The sequence below is a fragment of the Petaurus breviceps genome, unplaced genomic scaffold (assembly GCF_028583685.1).
Source record: "Petaurus breviceps papuanus isolate PSGF00001 unplaced genomic scaffold, PetGlider_PUasm1.0 207, whole genome shotgun sequence".
Taxonomy (NCBI): Eukaryota; Metazoa; Chordata; class Mammalia; order Diprotodontia; family Petauridae; genus Petaurus; species Petaurus breviceps.
In genome coordinates this window covers 26,694,126-26,710,986 of record NW_027185850.1, presented here as the reverse complement: position 1 = coordinate 26,710,986, position 16,861 = coordinate 26,694,126, and the positions used below count along the sequence as shown (strand labels likewise).

General features: G+C 49.8%; 1 protein-coding gene across 1 annotated transcript in view; it reads right to left on the bottom strand.

Moving 5' to 3' along the window:
* Positions 1-16,861, bottom strand: part of LOC138164829 (cytosolic carboxypeptidase 6-like) — an 824,829-nt gene that overhangs the window by 228,347 nt on the left and 579,621 nt on the right. The window lies entirely within an intron of this gene.

Below are 16,861 nucleotides of genomic sequence, written 5' to 3'. Positions count from 1 at the left end.
TTCCCTTTGCCTTAGCTGGTGTTAGGCTCATACCGCCATGCTGCAGGTGTGCCTCCCTGCCCCCCACCCTAGGCCCAATCAAATCAGCATGAGCATTCCAAGACATTGAACAGTTCTGACTCAAATCATCAGCTCTGTGACTTCCCAAGTCAAAACACGGACGTCCTTGGCCAGCCCTCCCCTGTATACATTGTCTTTCCCCATTGAATGTGAGCTCCTCAAAGGTAAGATCTTCTTGCTTGCTTATATGTGTGTCTTCAGCATGTTGTAAGCACTTTATAAATGCTTTTTATATATCCAACCACCCATCCACATCCATCCATCCATTCACATCTTTCTATACACCCATTCATCTCTACAGCCATCCATCCATAGCAGGTAATCTTTCAAACCCAGGTCTTCTGCCACCAGATCCAACCCCCTTTATACAATACTCTGAGCTCTCCTTCCCACTCTAAGGCTCTAAAATCTTTCTCTATAAGACTCCTGAGAGTCAGGAAGGGCGAGTATTATTTTACTCATTTTACAATTTAGGAAACTGAGTTCCAGAGAAGGGAAGTCAGGTGTTCACGGTCATACACTAAGTCAGCTGAGGAGCCCAGATTGGAATGCATAATCTCTTGACTTCACATGTGCTTAGTCTTCCCTCTAGACCCAGTCCATAGCAAATAAATTGTTTGCCTGGGGTTAAGAGCAGCCATGTAGGGAGCCAGAATTCGATCCCGGGTCTCCTTCCCTTCCACCAAGATGATCTCCGAGTTCCATCATCCCATCTCTGACTATCTGTGGCTCGGTAACTGTACAGTGGTCCTCCCTCAGGCAGTGCCCCTACTCAGAAGCCAAAGGGCCAGAGGAGGATGAGACAGTTTTTGCCCAAGGAATCCCACTGAGTGAATAAAAGGAAACACAGTTTTCTTCCCAGGGGCGCCAATCAAATCCACTAATGGCAAGTCCTGCTGCTTTAAATTTTAACCAAAAGAGACTGAGGAAAGGAAGAGGCAGAGTGTGAGGGAGAAGGACAGTCACCAGGCCTCAGGGTCCATCCAGTTTAGCCCCCTGGTAATACAAATGGGGAACAGGAAGTCCAGAGTGGGTGACTGAAGGTCACACAGCAAATGCGGGAATGCAGGCCTTCTGGCTCCTGGCTTCTTCCTTCCATAGCACTGAACTGCCTTCATAGCTTTGCTCAAATAACCTGAGACTAGGAAAGCAGATGGATCTGTAGAAGGCAGTGTAGTCCAATGGAAAGGGCACTAGATGTGAAATCAGAAGACCTAGCTATGCCTCCTAGGTCCGCTCCTCACGAGCAGTGTGACTGTGGGGAAGTCTCATCCCCTCCCCAGGCTTCGGGTTTTCCACTCGTCATTCAGATGATCCTTGGCCTGTCTTCTGGGTGTGAAATGAGCGGACAGATTCCTGAATCCAAGTCATGGAATCTCAGGCTGGCTCTCTGCAGCATGAGTGGTCTTGGGGCCTCTGCTCAGAGACCTCCCAGAAGACATAGTCCACCACCTTTGGAGACAGTCCTCTGGGTAAGGAGGCTTCCCTTTAGTACTATGGGCTCTTGGTAAGATCCCCCCTGGGTCAAGCAGAGACAATCCCTCTTCCCTGGGATGGATCTTAGGACCCTGGTGACAGCTCTGATGATCCCCCCTCCTCCCCGAATCTTCTCTTCACCCTAAGCATTCCAAGCTCCCTTAATGGGTCCTCATGTACATGACCTCAAGGCCCTTCCCCATCCTCTGGACACCCCCTCAGGTGCTCTCCATTGGATCAGTGTGGCTCTCGAAATCCCCAGATGCTAAGAGCACAGCTTCTGAGGCTCATGAGGCCCACCCCTCTGCATTACCAACGAGGAGCTGAAGTGACTCACCTGCCCCCAAATAACCTGAGGCAAGATCTGAACCCAGATCTTCTTACTCAAAGGCCATAATGCCACTCTGCCCCTTTTCAGCTGTGGCACTCAGACCTGAACAAAATGCTACAGATTGCTAAGTGCTTTGCTAATTTGACCTAATAACAAGGAGCCTGTAATGCAGAAAGGCCAGACTGGAATTGAGGGCTTCCTGACCCCAAGTGCAGTCCTCTGTCCCCTAAGACGCACCTTCTCATCCTCTCTACCAGCAGCACTAAGCCTGACTGGTCGGGGTCCTTGGCCTCATCATCTCAAGGCTTTTCCTATGAAGGAGAGGCCCTTCACCAAGAACCTTAACCTGCTCTCCAGTTTTCTGCCCCCAGGAGGTAGGATGGCCCATCAGCACAGCTCAGGTTGGCACCAAGCACAGTCCTTACTGGACCCACACCTCTGGTCCACAGTGTTCGCCAACAGAACGAAGCAGCCAGGGCAGCTGGAAATGAGTTAACAGCTCCTGCTTCTGCCTGTCAGGGATAATAACAAACATGTTTCTAGAGCTTTAGGAGGGTCACAAAGTGTTCTGTGAATGCCACCATGCCCACTTTACAGAGGACAGAGATGTGGTTCAGAGAAGGAAATGTCTGGAGTGAGAGCAGAGCATGTCAGAGCTGGAAAGGGAGGTCAGGACTCTGGGATCTGCTATTCATTAGCTGGGTAATCTCACTTGGACAGCTTGTTCTCAGCTTCTCCTCTGGAACATGAAGGGGGTTAGACTCAATGGTCTCAAAAATCCCATTCCGGTTCTGACATTCTACATCTGACAAGCTCTAGGAAACATCCTATGGTCCCCACCAAACGGTGTAGGAGCGCTTGTCCTTGGGAGCTGGCTCAGCTATGAGGGCTGCTGAGGGCCTTCCACCTTTGGTCCCACTGCCCCCAGCCAGGCCCCCTCTCCTTGTTCCCACCCCTCTCTGTCTGGGGGCACAAGAACAGCACAAGAGCCCCCATTTCTACCCTTCTACTCATGAGCCATCCTCGGGAGGGGGCAGATTTCAGCCAAAAGGAACAGGCTGCGTAGGAGACAGTGGTGTTGTAAGCAGGGATAACTGTTTAACAACCAGCTGAAAAACAAAACAAAACTGTGATCATAGCACACTTTTCAGTTTAATCTGCCTCATTCACATGGTCTCCATAGCTTTCTAAAGTCTAGACAATCGACAGAACAATAAATCAAGCCCTGATTTGTAATTGCTGCCATTTTCTGAAGTCTAAATGCTTTCAATGAATATTTAACAATGGGCCCTCACCTCTCTCAAGCGGATTCAAGCTGCCTCTAGTGTACCAATATTTATAAGAAATCAACCAAGCTACTACGATGGATTAGGCGCTTACCGTGTATCCAGGGCAGGGACTACAAGCAAACAGTGAAAAAAGACCTGCCCTCAAAAAGCTTACATTTTCTCACTCACTCACAAGCGTTTCTGTGCTTGGAGGATGCCCACTGGGAAAACCACAGTGACTAGAAACCACGTCTCACTGTCTAATGTGCTGAAAATGCCTATGGAGAAAGATGGAGAGGGGGTGAGGGCCATCTCCTGCCCAGCTGCTGGTGGGCACGTCCTGCTGGCCGAGCTGCCACCCACACTCTCCTGGGGGCAGGAGCCAGTCACTTCCTCTCCTTGGCACTCTTTCCTCACCTGAAAAATGTGGGCAATGAAATTCAAGCTGCCAGGATCACTGGGCTGCTGGGAGGAAAGGGGTCTTGTGTCTGTCATCCTGACAGTCCAAGAAAAATGGGGACAGCTCCTATTAACTCCCATTGGCCACAGAGGCTGGGGATCCCAGAAGGACCACAGGCTCTGAGAGCTGGATCGGAACTTGGAGGCAGACTGTTCTGTTCTCCAAAGCACTGATTCAAGTCCTCCTTCGGCTTAGAATGAGGATTGGGACCCTCCCCATTCCCTGGAAGGATGGCAGCACCACCTTGCCAGTCCTCCAGGGTCACAGTCTAAGCGTCGGCCTTGACCCTTCCACTGCCAAATCCTGTTGAGTCTTACCTTCATTGGCCCTTCTCTCCTGTGACGCTGCCAACCCTGGTGCCCCACATTTGGATGTCGGGATAGTATCTGTCAAGGTTCTCTCCCTCCAGGGCATTCTCTATTTGGCCACCAAGGGGACCTTCCCAAAGGACATGTTTGACCACATTATACCCCCCCGCCCCCAGTGGTTCCCTGTTGCTCCCAGGATCAAACATAACGTCTTCTCTTTGGCTCCCAAGGTTCTTTATAACCTGCCTTCCTTTTACTCAGTGCCATCCATGTAGCCTGTGATCCAGGGACTCCAGCTCCCTCTGACTCCCATCTCCTGACTGCGTTTTCTCTGCCTTTCCCCCACACATGGATTCTCTCCCTCCTCACTCCCATCTCTTGATGTGGCTTCCTTCAAGTCTCACCCCAAATCCTGCCTCCAGCAAGAACCCTTGCCCAGCCCCTTTACTGCCCTCTCTCTGTAGTGCCTTCCCCCCTGTGATGACCTCCCACACGTTCTGGGGATGGCTGAGATGACAGTGGTTTGTGAAGTGTTTCCCCCATTAGACTCTGAGCTCCCTAAGAGCAGCTTTTCTATAGCTGCACACAGTAAGGGCCAAATAAATGCTTATACACTCGACATACATTGAGCTGAACTCTGTCCCTGCAAAGGCTTCCCTCTTTCTCTTTTCCCCTCCTTCTGCCTTCTGGGACCAAGCAGACAAATCTAATCCCTTCTTGGCGAGACAGTCCTTTGAATACCCGCATGAAATTAGATGGAATGAACAGGTACTAAACACCTACCAGGGGCCAGGTACTCTGCCACACACCAGTAATACAAAGACAAGTCTGGGACAGTCCCCCAGACAACTTCCATTCAACTAAGGGGAAGTAGAATGCAGGGAAATGGAAAGGAGAAAGACCCCGGATGTTGGGAACTCCCAGGTGAGGAAAGTCCCTCCAAGGAACCAGATCCAGCACCCACCCTACCCGAGAGCACCGAGAGTCCAGTGACTTCAGGGGCCTTGTGCTCCCCAGCTTCCCCTGTGCAGAGAAGCAGTTCTGGAGCCAGGGGACTTGGGTGAATGGCGGAATCAAGCCAACTTAACAAGCGTGTCCTGAAAGACAGCTAGCAGATTCCTGACCCCAACTGTGCCTCGGACCCTTTCCCTAATTCTGACTCTAACCATCCCCAGTTCCTTGCCTTCGTTTCCTCATTTGTAAACTAGGCTTCATAATACTTGTGGCAGCTGCCTTGTGGGGTCAACACGGCCTTCTGCCAACTGGAAGGTGCTACGGCACCATTACTACTGCTATTAGCATCAGACTGATTGTAGAAAGCAATAGCGACAGCAAGAGTGAAAACAGCAAGTGCTCCAAACAAGCCCTGTGGTTGCCTTTCCCTGGAGAAGGCCTCCACCTTGTCATCATCCTGGTCAACTGTGATTCCCCAAGCAGAATGGGCAGAAGATAATAGCACTAGGGGGCAGAGCACAGAGCGCTGGGCCTGGAATCAGCAAGACCTGGCCTCAAATCCTGCCGGGGACTCATATGAGCCGTGTGATCCTGGGCAAGTCACTGTACCTGCCTGCCTCAGTTTCCCCATCTGTAAAAGGGGTGTGATAATAGCATCTCTCAGGGTTGCTGTGAGAGTCAAATGGAGTCACATCGGCAAAGCACTCTGCAAACCTTAATGTGCCATATATGCTACAAGCCCTAATTACTAGTGATCACCTCCCTACTCAGGGACGCGGCTTTGTCTGCCACAGGAGCACAGATTTGGAGCTGGAAGCAGTCTCAGAGCTCATACAGTCCAACATCTTCATTTTACAGTTGAGGAAACTGAGGCAAACAGGTGAGGTGATGTAATGCGAATGTAAATTTTAAAGATCTTCCCTGCCCCTAGGCTAAAGTGCACCAGAAGCCTGGGGAGGGAGGCTTGTTTTTCAGTAGGTACTTTTTGATTGGCCAGTGGGTCAATAAGGTTGTTACATTCTCTGAGCCAGGAGAAGGCTATATAAGCCCTGATGTGTAGCTTTGTTTTGGGACTCACTTTGGGAAGTGTTCTGTAGTTTGATCTGAATTCTGGGAAGCCGTTGTTGAGAGTCCCCCGGCTTTGAAAAACCCAGAATGTGGAAACCCAGATGTTGACTGGGTATGGATGTAATGGTTGGACAGTTTGGAAATCTGTCTACTTGATGTTTCTGTCTTGATAATTATGCCTGTATACTTTGAGGGTGCTGACCTTTTCTCCTGAATAAGGTAAACGATATATGTCTGACTGATTAAAGTAAGCTTGTTAACCCATTTTGAGTTGCTTTCCTTTAACAAAGCAGATCCAAGAACCTGTGTGAGCAGGCACCCTGGGGACACTGGGGTGCTTGCTGCAACAGGTGACTTGCCCAAAGTCACACCGCTAGTGTGTGTGTGAGGCCAGACTTGAACTCAGGTCAGCCTGACTCCAGATCTAGTGCTTTTCCCCCTGTCCCAAAGGCACAATAACGCAAACACAGTAAGCGCCTCAGTTACTGAGGTGGGACTTGTCCAAGGTCACAGAGGAAATCTGCAGCACAAAGAGAGCAGAGACTCTGCTTTCTCTTGAACACTGTGACACCTGCCAGGCCTCTCCAGGATTCTAAGCCCTTCTCTCAATGAACCTCTTCGTGTGGCCCAGGGAGGAGAGCAGAACTGGGGCGGAGTTCCCCACCCAGTGTCCACATCCCCCCCAGCTGCCCCGGCTCCCTGGTCCCTCAGCACACAGACATGGGCCTGGCTTGGGAGGTGCCTGAAGACTGCCCCATCCCGCTTTCCTGTCCACCTTCCTGGTGCAGGTACCAGGAAGGCCCGGGGGCTGGCTAGAGCTCCTGCAAGCCCCTCAGCCAGATGAGATTTACAGCTCAGCCCTGCTCATAAACTGCCCCAAATGCACGGTTAGTCTAATTTAGGAAGATGCCATCCCCTTTCTACCCTGCAAATGTCCCCCAGCATCTCACGGTTCCACAATGATTAAAGCTCGAACACAGCAGCATTTTCCATTTTTATTAAGAGCTGTAAAGCAGAGGGGGCCTCCTGCATCTCAATAAGAAGTCGTTTTTACAGGATCCCAGAATGTCAGAGCTGGGGGGAGCTGCAGCAGCAGGAGATCTGACCTGAATCTGAACGAATCCCCTCTACGGCACATGCCTTCCAAGTGGGCTCAGAGACCTCTGGGGAGGGGGCTGCCTTCCCCCTCCACCTCCACGCAGTGCCTTGGGGACTGCATTGGTGCTGGAGGTTTAGCCTGACATCAATCCTAAATCAGCTTCCCAGCCACCTGCCCCCAGGGGCCCTGATTCTATGGAAGATGCCTCCTCCGTGTGTGTGTGTGTGTATACACACGCGTGCACGTGCACTGGCATTGTGTATATGTTGTGTTGTGTGTATGGTGGGTTGTATTCAAGTGTATGCTGTGTGTTGCTGTGTGTATAGGGGGATCCCAAAACCTATGTCAATCCATTAACCAATTGACAAGCATTTTCAAGCACCTACTGTGTGCCTGGCCCTGGGATGCCCACCTGAATACTAAGACAAAAAGGCAGCAGTCTCCTCTCCCAAGGACCTTACATTCTATTCCAGGAGAAAGCAAGTATAAGCATAATCAATCCTAAGCATTTGTGAAGGGCCTCCCTGCTGGGCCAAGCAAGGGGCCCCTGCCTCAAGGAATTCCCTTCCCGAGGGGAGAGCGGACAGTACTTGGGAGCACCAGACTGAGTAGATGGCAGTCAGGGGACACGAATGGCTGGTGCGCAGGCAGGTGTCTGCACAGAGTGGGGAGGAGAGAGCGTCCCAAGCATTGGGGAAGCCTGCGCCTGAGCCTGGGGGTGGCAGATGGGGAAAGCAAGGACCAAGGACAGGGATGAAAGGGAGGAAGGAGGGAGCTGGGCTGGGAAGTCTTTAAAACACCAGATGGACAAGTGAATCCTAGCAGTCTGAGGGAGCTGTGGAAGCTTATTGAGCTGGGGAGTGACCTGCTCAAACCCGAACTTTGTTCTTCTGAAAAATTCAGTTTATTCTGAACTTAACACAAAGCAAGCAGAGTAGGCATTTCCAAAGACTCCACAGAACAGAGGTAGAGGAGGACTGAAAGTGTCTGCCGCCGACTGGCGACTTGCTTTTCTTTTAAAGCTTCTAAGTCTGATCGTGGCTTTCAAGGCTGTACCACATGGCTGTGCTTCTTTCTGGGAGGCAGCATCACCACATGGGGGGGGGGTAGGGGGAACAAAGCCCAGGCAGGCCCCCATGGGCTGTATGTCACTGTCTGGGGCCCAGCCAGGTCAGCTGGGGGAGCCTCACCACCAGATGACTGCAGTCAGGGGCTGACTGGCTTTTCTCTGGCCACATCTACTCTTGGTGACCATCTGGTAAGGCGGGTCAGGTCAGGGTCCCGCTCTGCACAAATACCAAGGAAGAAAGACTGTTGCAGGGCTGGTGGGGCCTCCTGGCAAAGCTGGGTCTTAGAGGTAGGAGATCTGAGGATCAGCCTTCCTGGCACATCCTTTGATCCACCTACCTTACTGGGAGCCTGGGGCAGTTCTCCTTTGGATATGACCTTTGACACCAGCTTCACATAATTATTGCTATTCTGCAGTATCTCGAAGGGTTCAGACTCAAGGGAGTGTGGACATGGGGGGGTGACCTCATCTTGGGGGAATCCTGGAAGACTGTCTGGAGGAAGCTGCACCTGAGCCAAGATCAGCCACCTTAGGCACCTCTCTGGCGGAACTGGGTCGCCAGAGCCAAGTGTGGCTGAAATATCAGGAGATTCCAGGAGGGCTGTAGGCTGGTCCAGCCTCCCAGGAAGCCTTCAGAATATGGCCCATTAAGCGAGGGATTCTGGGGCAGGGGCCTGCTGGGTCTGTCCTGCAGCACAGAGGGGCTCGCTGTAGGAGGTGATGCTAGCCATGCTCCCTCAGCTTGTCTTCATCTCTCCTCTTCCCTCCAGGGGCAGTGATCGTGCTCTGGGCCGACATCAGCCAGCCAACCGCAGGGGTGGCAGGGGCCACTGCCTGCGACATTATCTCCCATCATATACAGTCGATTTAATATCCGCTCTGTCGAAGTCTTCACAGATGAATGTTATTACCAGCAGGCAGGGGAAGGGGGGAGGAGGAGGGAGAGGGGGCGGAGAGACAACTTGGAGCTCACCTTGTCCTAGACACAAATGATAGTGACGCAGGCAGGAATGCAGAAGGTCTCTGGGAGGGCCTGGGAAGGCTTTCTGAGGCCAGAGGTAGCTGAGTTGGGCCGTGAAGGAAGGGAAAGATTTCATGGCCCCCCAGATGTCCTGCCAAGCCATAGGAGAGGGCAGGAGGAGAGTGGAGGGGTTGGGGCCAGGGAGAACAGAAAGCAGAGGGGCAGCCCCAAGTCAGGACGGGTAAGCCAGTGGGTGTTTCTAGAGTGCCCTAAGGTTTACAAGATACTTTACATATATTATCTATCTGATCCTCACAGCAGCCTTTCAAGGGAGGTGCTATCATCCCAGGAAACTGAGGTCAACAGAAGTTAAGTGACTTGGCCAGGGTCACACAGCTAGTACATGCCTGAGGCTATATTTGAAATCAGGTCTTGCTGACTTGAAGCCTCATACTTTAGTTACTGTAGCACTTGGCTATATCTGCCCATTGCATGAAGGAAGGAAGGCAGGGAAGAAGGGAGGGAAGAAGGAAGGAAGGGAGAGAGAGAGGAAGGGAGGGAGGGAAGAAGGGGAGGAAGGAGGGAGGAAAGGAGAAAAGAAGGAAAGAAAGAAGGAAAGGAGGGAGGGAGGGAGGAAAAGAAGAAGAGAGGGAGGGAGGAAGGAAGGAAAAAAGGAAGAGAGGGAGGGAGGGAGGAAAGAAAGAAGGAAAGGAGGGAGCGAGGAAGAAAGGGAACGAGGAAGAGAGGGAGGGAGGAAGGAAGGAAAAGAGGAAGAGAGGGAGGGAGGATCTATGAAGCACCTCCTGTGTTGGATTAGGCAGCCTCTGAGGTTCCTTCCCGCCTTAGGTCCAGGACCCTGTGAACTTGCTGGCAAAAAGCCTCTCCAAACTGAGTTCGGCGATGGACCCAATGTGTGCCCATCCCTGGATGGGTGTTTCTGGTCTTCCTAAGCCCGGGAAAGCTGTGCTGGGAAGGCTGGTCCTCTGGACTAGTATCTAAGAGGCTGTACCCCTGAGAGGAGCTATCAGTTAGCAAGGGACACATCAATGTGTTGAAATCATAGGCCCCCTGATTCTGTTGCCAATGAAAGGGGTGTGTGTGTGTGTGTGTGTGTGTGTGTGTGTGTGTGTGTGTCTAGGGTGGTAACCAAAGGGAAATTCTTTCATCAAATATTGAGAAAGCAGTACCAGCCCTCCGATGCCCAGAGGCACTGCCACATAATGGAAAACACACTGGGCTTGTGCCCTCCCTTGGGTCTGTCACTGACTTCCTATGTGATCTTGGTGAGGACAGTTAGATTCTGTATTAGGGCCAGAAAAATCTAATAACATCGAGACAATGTGAGCCTGTGTATGTTCCTGTGTGTTAGGCGTGTGTGTGTGTGTGTGTGTGTGTGTGTGTGCCTTTCTCCCTGAGAGGCAGCAGGTAAGGGCTTTGATTGAATTTCATCTTGATTTCATTAAATATTCATAAAGGCCAATTAGAAGGGGAGCAAAGAGACGAGAAGTGCCCCCCCCCATACACAGACACACACACTCTCTCCCCTGATTTCCTCATCCTGTGAGGACCCAGCTCAGCCCCTGGCCAAAGATGGGCATGCAGTGAGTGCTGAGAGCCAGCCTCCTGGGGGCTGTCGCCCCATCCCTAGCAGTAGCCCAGGCAGCTCTGGCTGGCAGATGGTGGGCAGTGGGGCCCAGGAAGAGCTCAGGATTCCAAAGTCGAGTGAGCTGCTTACTTGGGAGGAAGCGGAATGCAGATGAGTGCCAGCGTTCTCAATCAGGGGCCAGAGATGGAAATCTCTGCTGTAATGAGCCTGACCCTGGTGTGAGGCTGATTACACTGGAGAGGGGCTGTTTAAAATTCACAATCAATCAGGCCCGTTTATTCTAACCTTTCCCCACAAAACCGCTAGGTTACTATGGGATTTATTGAGGACGTTCAGCCCTCCCTTCAACTACTAATTTAAAAATTACAGCTAGTACAGAGCTGGGCGAGCTGTGGCAGAAAAATATATGTGGGTGTTTATGCTCCAAGGGACCCATTAGGACACAGGATAGAGACTGTCTATTTAGAGTTGGACAGACTCTTAGACCAGAGAGCCGAGAACATTAGAGCTGGGAGGGGCCTGAGAACAGGGAATGTCAGAGCTGGGAGGGGCCTTAGAACAAGGGATGTCAGGGCTGGGAGGGGCCTCAGAACAGGGAATGTCAGGAATGGGAGGGGCCTGAGAACAGAGAATGTCAGAGCTGGGAGGGGCCTTAGGACAGGGAATGTCAGGAATGGGAGGGGGCTTAGGACAGGGGATGTCAGAGCTGGGACTCCTTCCCGCCTCTCCTGTCTCCTCTCCTGACATTCTGGACTGCCCCTCCATTTCCCTGTGACCTTCCCTCTGGACCCTCCCTGTGCCCCTGCAGCCCCCTTCTGACTGTGGGAGCTTCATGGAAGATGCATTCAGAAGAAGGGCCCAGGCCCTCCTGGCTCCCCCTCAGTCCTCTGCCGCTCTATCCCTGACTCTCCTGCATCTCCACTATGCTTCCACTCGCCCCGCCCCCTCCTCAGCAGGCAGCCCCCTTTTACTCATCTCTGCACTACCTGCCCTAGCACAGTGGGCACCGGAGTTAGTGCTACATGAATTCTGCTGAGTTGACTTGGCTCATCTTCTATTAGAGCCCATTAGATTCTTTTGGGCAGGGCTCTCTTGGTCCTGCTTTTTGTACCCTGGTACTGGCACACTCCAACAGTCCTTAATACATGAATATAGAATAAATAATTGTATCTGGCACCTAATAAGTCCTTAATGAATGGTTTTGGATTGAATGGGAACCATAAGAATTGAATGGAAACTCAGAACCTAGAACCTAGAATGTCAGGGTTGGGAGGGACCGAGAACATACAGCCATCAACTATTAGGGGTAAACTTCCAAAAAAATCCGAACTAAAGCCAGTCTGGGTCTTTTCTTCTTTCCTGTTATGCTCAAGAGGTCCAGATTGTCACTGTGCTGTCTGGGTGAAGGCTGGGCTATCCGGGCACGTGGACTCCTTCACACACCCTTCTTCCTCTCCTGCTCCTCCCCAGAAACATCTCTTCCAGGTGGAGAGTGAGCTAGCACATGGTGAGGGGGAGGGAGGGAATTGGCATTTATACTACTTATATCTACTTACATATCAGCGTCCTTCCTTCCCTCCTCTCCCTCATCCACATGGGGAATCATATCCTCACCTGTGAGTGTTCTGCCCAAGGGAATATATACATTTGGATCTCTGAAACCTCACAAGATATCTTGGGGTTTATGGGATATATTTTTTTTTCCTCTTCCCTACTTATATCTTCTATCATTTAAAAAAAAAAAAACTGGGACAACTAACTCTTTTGCCCATGCAGTTTCCTTTATGATTTCTTGAAATACTGGAAAACCAGAGTTTGGTAAATACCCATTGGGATTCCAATGCAGCTAAGTCACTGTACCTTACACCCAAAGCACTCTGGCTCTCACTGATTGGATGACACAGGGCCTAGACCAAGCCTCGCTTGGTCACTGGGTTTTGATGGCTCAGAGTGAGTATAAATAGCGATTGATACTGTTTTGGCCAGAAACCCTGAGGGTCTTCCCCTCTCAAATTGATTTTATTTTTTGACTAGGTAAAAGAGGTCATTTTTGTTTGTTTGTTTCATTTCTTACCTAGCCTTAATCACTGAATGGGTGTTGCCTCAGACAAACTGAGACCTAGAAAAGACCTTAGCTTAAAAAGGCCAGGGTCTCCCACTGCATCTGAGTCCATCTCCAGTCCAGTCTTGATAGATGTCTCACCACTGAACCCAGATGGTTCTGGAGGAGAAGGTGAGGCTGGTGACTGCACAGCCCTGCCTCACCTAAATCCAGTTCATTTACAAGTCAAGACACTGCCTTCCTGATGTTCTTGGTTCTCTTCAAGAACAAAGTATAAACAATAAAACTATATGATGTGATGTGATGATGTGATGTGATGTGATGTAATATGATATGATGTGATATGATATGATGTGATATGATATATGATATGATATGATATGATATGGTATGGTATGGTATGGTATGGTATGATATGATATGAGTGTGTGTAGATAGACAGAGCCAGGCACTGTGCTAAGAACTTTTTTTAATGGCCTCATTTGATCTGATAATCATTTCAGATGATTTGAACCTCAAGAAGGGCCAGAGCCTGAAGTAATCAGAAGAAGCCCCTCAACCCAGCAGTTATCCCTTTGTTCTCTGAGTAAGAATGCCTCTTCCTATGTCAACAAGGCCTGACTAAGAGCATTTCTCCTCTGTTTACGGCCATTAAGGATGAGATCCTTAACCCAAGACACTGTCTTGAATGATGGATCTTTTTCTTATCTTAATATTGTATGGACATATGCTATGTTATGTCACATTAATGATAAAGAAAACACAGATATCCTGGGACGTGATTTCAATTGACATTTTGTCAGCTCTCGTATATTACTGTATTTACCACCTATTCAATTAAGAACATTTCTTTCTCTTAACATGGTTAAACATATATGGAGACCATGAGTTTGAGTGACATAGAGACCCTGAGTTGGGATTATTCCAACACATAAAAAGGCTTGTCATTCTTTTATCGGACAGTCAGAATTCACATTCTGGCTCCCTGTACATACAGGTTCCCTGGCTTTGACCAGCTGTAAGGAAATAAACAATATGAATTTACCTATCACCTAGCTTGCTTGCCTCTTTTAACCAAACTTTCAGGTCAACAGATCTTAACAATGATCATGAGAGACAGTGCTGCCATCATCCCCATTTTATGGATAAAGAAACGGAAGCAGATCAACGTTAGATCATGCTTGAAGGAAGCCAGGAGGCAGAGAGGAGGAGGGAGAGAAGTCCAGGCAGGGGAAACAGCCAGCACAGTCTTGTTTGAGATATACCCAGGAGGCCAGTGACCCTGGACCACAGAGCACATTGGTAAGAGGAGATCAGGGAACAAGGCATGAAGCCTGAAAAGGTAGGAAGAGGCCAGGTTATGAAGAGCTTTGAATTCAGATGATTTTATAATTGATCCTAGAAGTGAAGTTTATCGAATGGGTGGTGGGGGTGGGTGGGTGATGGGGTTAGACCTCTTTAAGAAGATCAGTGGAGGATGGCATGGGTAAGAGAGAGTCTAGAGGCAGGCAGCCCAATGGGCAGGCCACTGCAATTATCTGGCATGAGGTTAGGAGGGCCCAGCACAGCACCGAGGGCTTGTGATGTAGATACTGAGCCCGCAAAGGCTTTTGGTGCTGGGCCCAATGTCACCAACCCCAGACTTCCCCTGGCATTGCAATCAATGCATAAATTGATGATTCAAAGCTAGATGCCTCAACAAGATAGTAGAAAAAAGCATTTCAGTCAGCAGGGCTGCTCACAGTCAGACAGCTGGGAGGCAAACCAGGAGAGAGTAATGCCAAAAAATGCCAGAGACGAGAGAGTTTGGGGGAGAAGAGAGTTGCTCACAGCGGTAAATGCAGCAGACAGGTCAAGAAAGGTGGAGACGGAGGAAACACTGTAAGATCTGGCAATTAAAAGATAGTTGGCAAATTCAAAGAGAGCAGACTCAGTTGCGGGACAAGATTGGATGTCAGATTTGGCCCCTACCAAGTCCTTAATAAATGGTTTTGGATTGAATAGCAACTGTAAAAACTCAGTGGAAACTCAGAACCTAGAACCTGGAATGTCAGGGTTGGGAGGGACCTGAGAACAAACAACATCAACTGTTAGGAGTCAGGGATACCTCAAATGTCCCCAAAGACAGAACGAAAGCTGATCTGGGTCTTTCCTTCCTTCCTGCTATACTCAAAATGGGGCCAAAATGTCACTGTGCTGTTTGGGTCAAGGCTACACTGTTGTTCTACAGACTGAGAAGAGAAAGGAGAAGTAATGAGAAGAGCTTTTCTGGGAATGTGTCCATGAAAAGGAGAGCTGCATATAGGATGCTATGTGGGGGGCTTGGGAGGGCCCAGGAAGAAATTTTTCAGGATGGGTGAGCCCTGAGTCTGTTAGAAGGGATCAGGGGAGAGACTGAACATGGGAGGTGGAAGATGGTAAAGGAAGTGCTCTGCTAGAGCAGATGGAATGGAGGGGAGAGAATCAGGCTTGCTTGCAGACATGCTGGCTTTGGAAAAGGAGAAGGACTCTCCTCATCAGAGACTGGAGTAAGAGGGGGAAGGATGAAGGATGATGCCCAGGGCCTGGGAGGCGGAGGAGAGAAGAGGGGGTTCATAGTCAGTGTCTGATTTTCTGGGTAAAGGCTGAAGGGAAATCCTCAGCTGAAAGGGTGGGGAAAGTACCTGGGAGGCCTGAAAAGAGAAGGAAAGGTCTGGGATGGCTGCTGTGAGCAGCAGACAGAATCACTTTGAACTTGTGACTTCACTGGCCCAGGAACTCCCTCGACCAAAGCAGATAGGCATCTGCTCCCTCCCTAACTTACAGTTTCGAGGAGGCTGAGATTAGGGTCATATAGAGAGAAGCTGAACCCCATCTCCATGAATCCAAGGCCAGCAGTGTACCCACTATTGCACTATGCTTTCAATTAGGAAAGAATAAAAAAACCCTTCCTGCAGTGAGGACAGTTAACCTTAGACACCATCAATCGGTAATGGTCCTAGTTGGCCTGGCTTAAGCGTGTCCTCCGGCTCCATTTGGCACAAAGTGGGTAGGAGAGGGTGAGGCTGATTGTGAGAATGTTGGCAGGACAGAGGGGCAGGGATTGGAGAGTGGAGGGGAGGAGGGAGAGGAGCTGGTTAACTGGAGGGATGAGATTGGGGAGGGAGGAAAGCACAGCCTTCAGGTATCTGGAAGATTGATTTTTGTGGGGCTGCTCATTCCCTGGTGCCTGGGATGAATGAGGCATTAGTGTGTTTCATAGAGAAGAAATTGTTAATATTCCCACTCCTCCAATCATCTTATTGAATATTTATTGCGCTCATAATGTGCCCATGATAAAGAGGCCCCATTTAGGGCTGTTGGCTGCAAATCTGTTCCCTTCTTTGGCCCTCAGTTTCTTTCTCTATAAAATGAGGGAGCTGGGCTGGGTCCCAATCAGTCGTCCCCCTCTTTGTCACTGGCATCTGCTCCCTCTACCACCTTCCTCTCTCTAGCTGAAGGATTCCTGCTGTCCTTCCATTCCTTCCATCCCCTCTCTCCACCCCCAATGTAGGGACCAAGGAACATTTTCAGCAAAATGAAATTATCTCAGCTCCTTATTGGATTTTCTGAGAGCTAGCCTTTTCCATGACCCACCTCAGGGGGTAAGTCAAATTAAAATAACCTTAATAAATAAATTCTTAATGAGCTAATGAAATGAAAAGGGCCTGAAGTGTCATGGAGCTGTGGCAACAATAGCCAAGTCTGGCAGCTCAGCTCGAGGCCAACACAGGACACTTCGATCAGTCCCATGTACAGCCTTGCCTTTTTCAGATCCTAATTGTCAAACCAACTCTGTAGGAAACTTTTAAAAAACAATCATTAATGGCCTGGGAACGAGTTTAAAATGAATGAATGAATCCCATGTGGGAGTGGAAAAACACATGGGGTACATGGTCCCCAAATCCATATCCAAATATCTGAAGGGCTGTCTCTGGGAAGAGGAATTTTACTTGTTCATAAGATCGTGAGACATTTGGATCTGAGAGTGTCCTTAGAGGTCCCCCTCCACGTTTTACAGATGAGGAAACTGAGGCCCTGAATGATTTGTGCAAGGCCATGCCAGAATCATGCTGGCATGTGTGATAGTAATGGCAATTAAAGATTCCCCTGTATTGGCT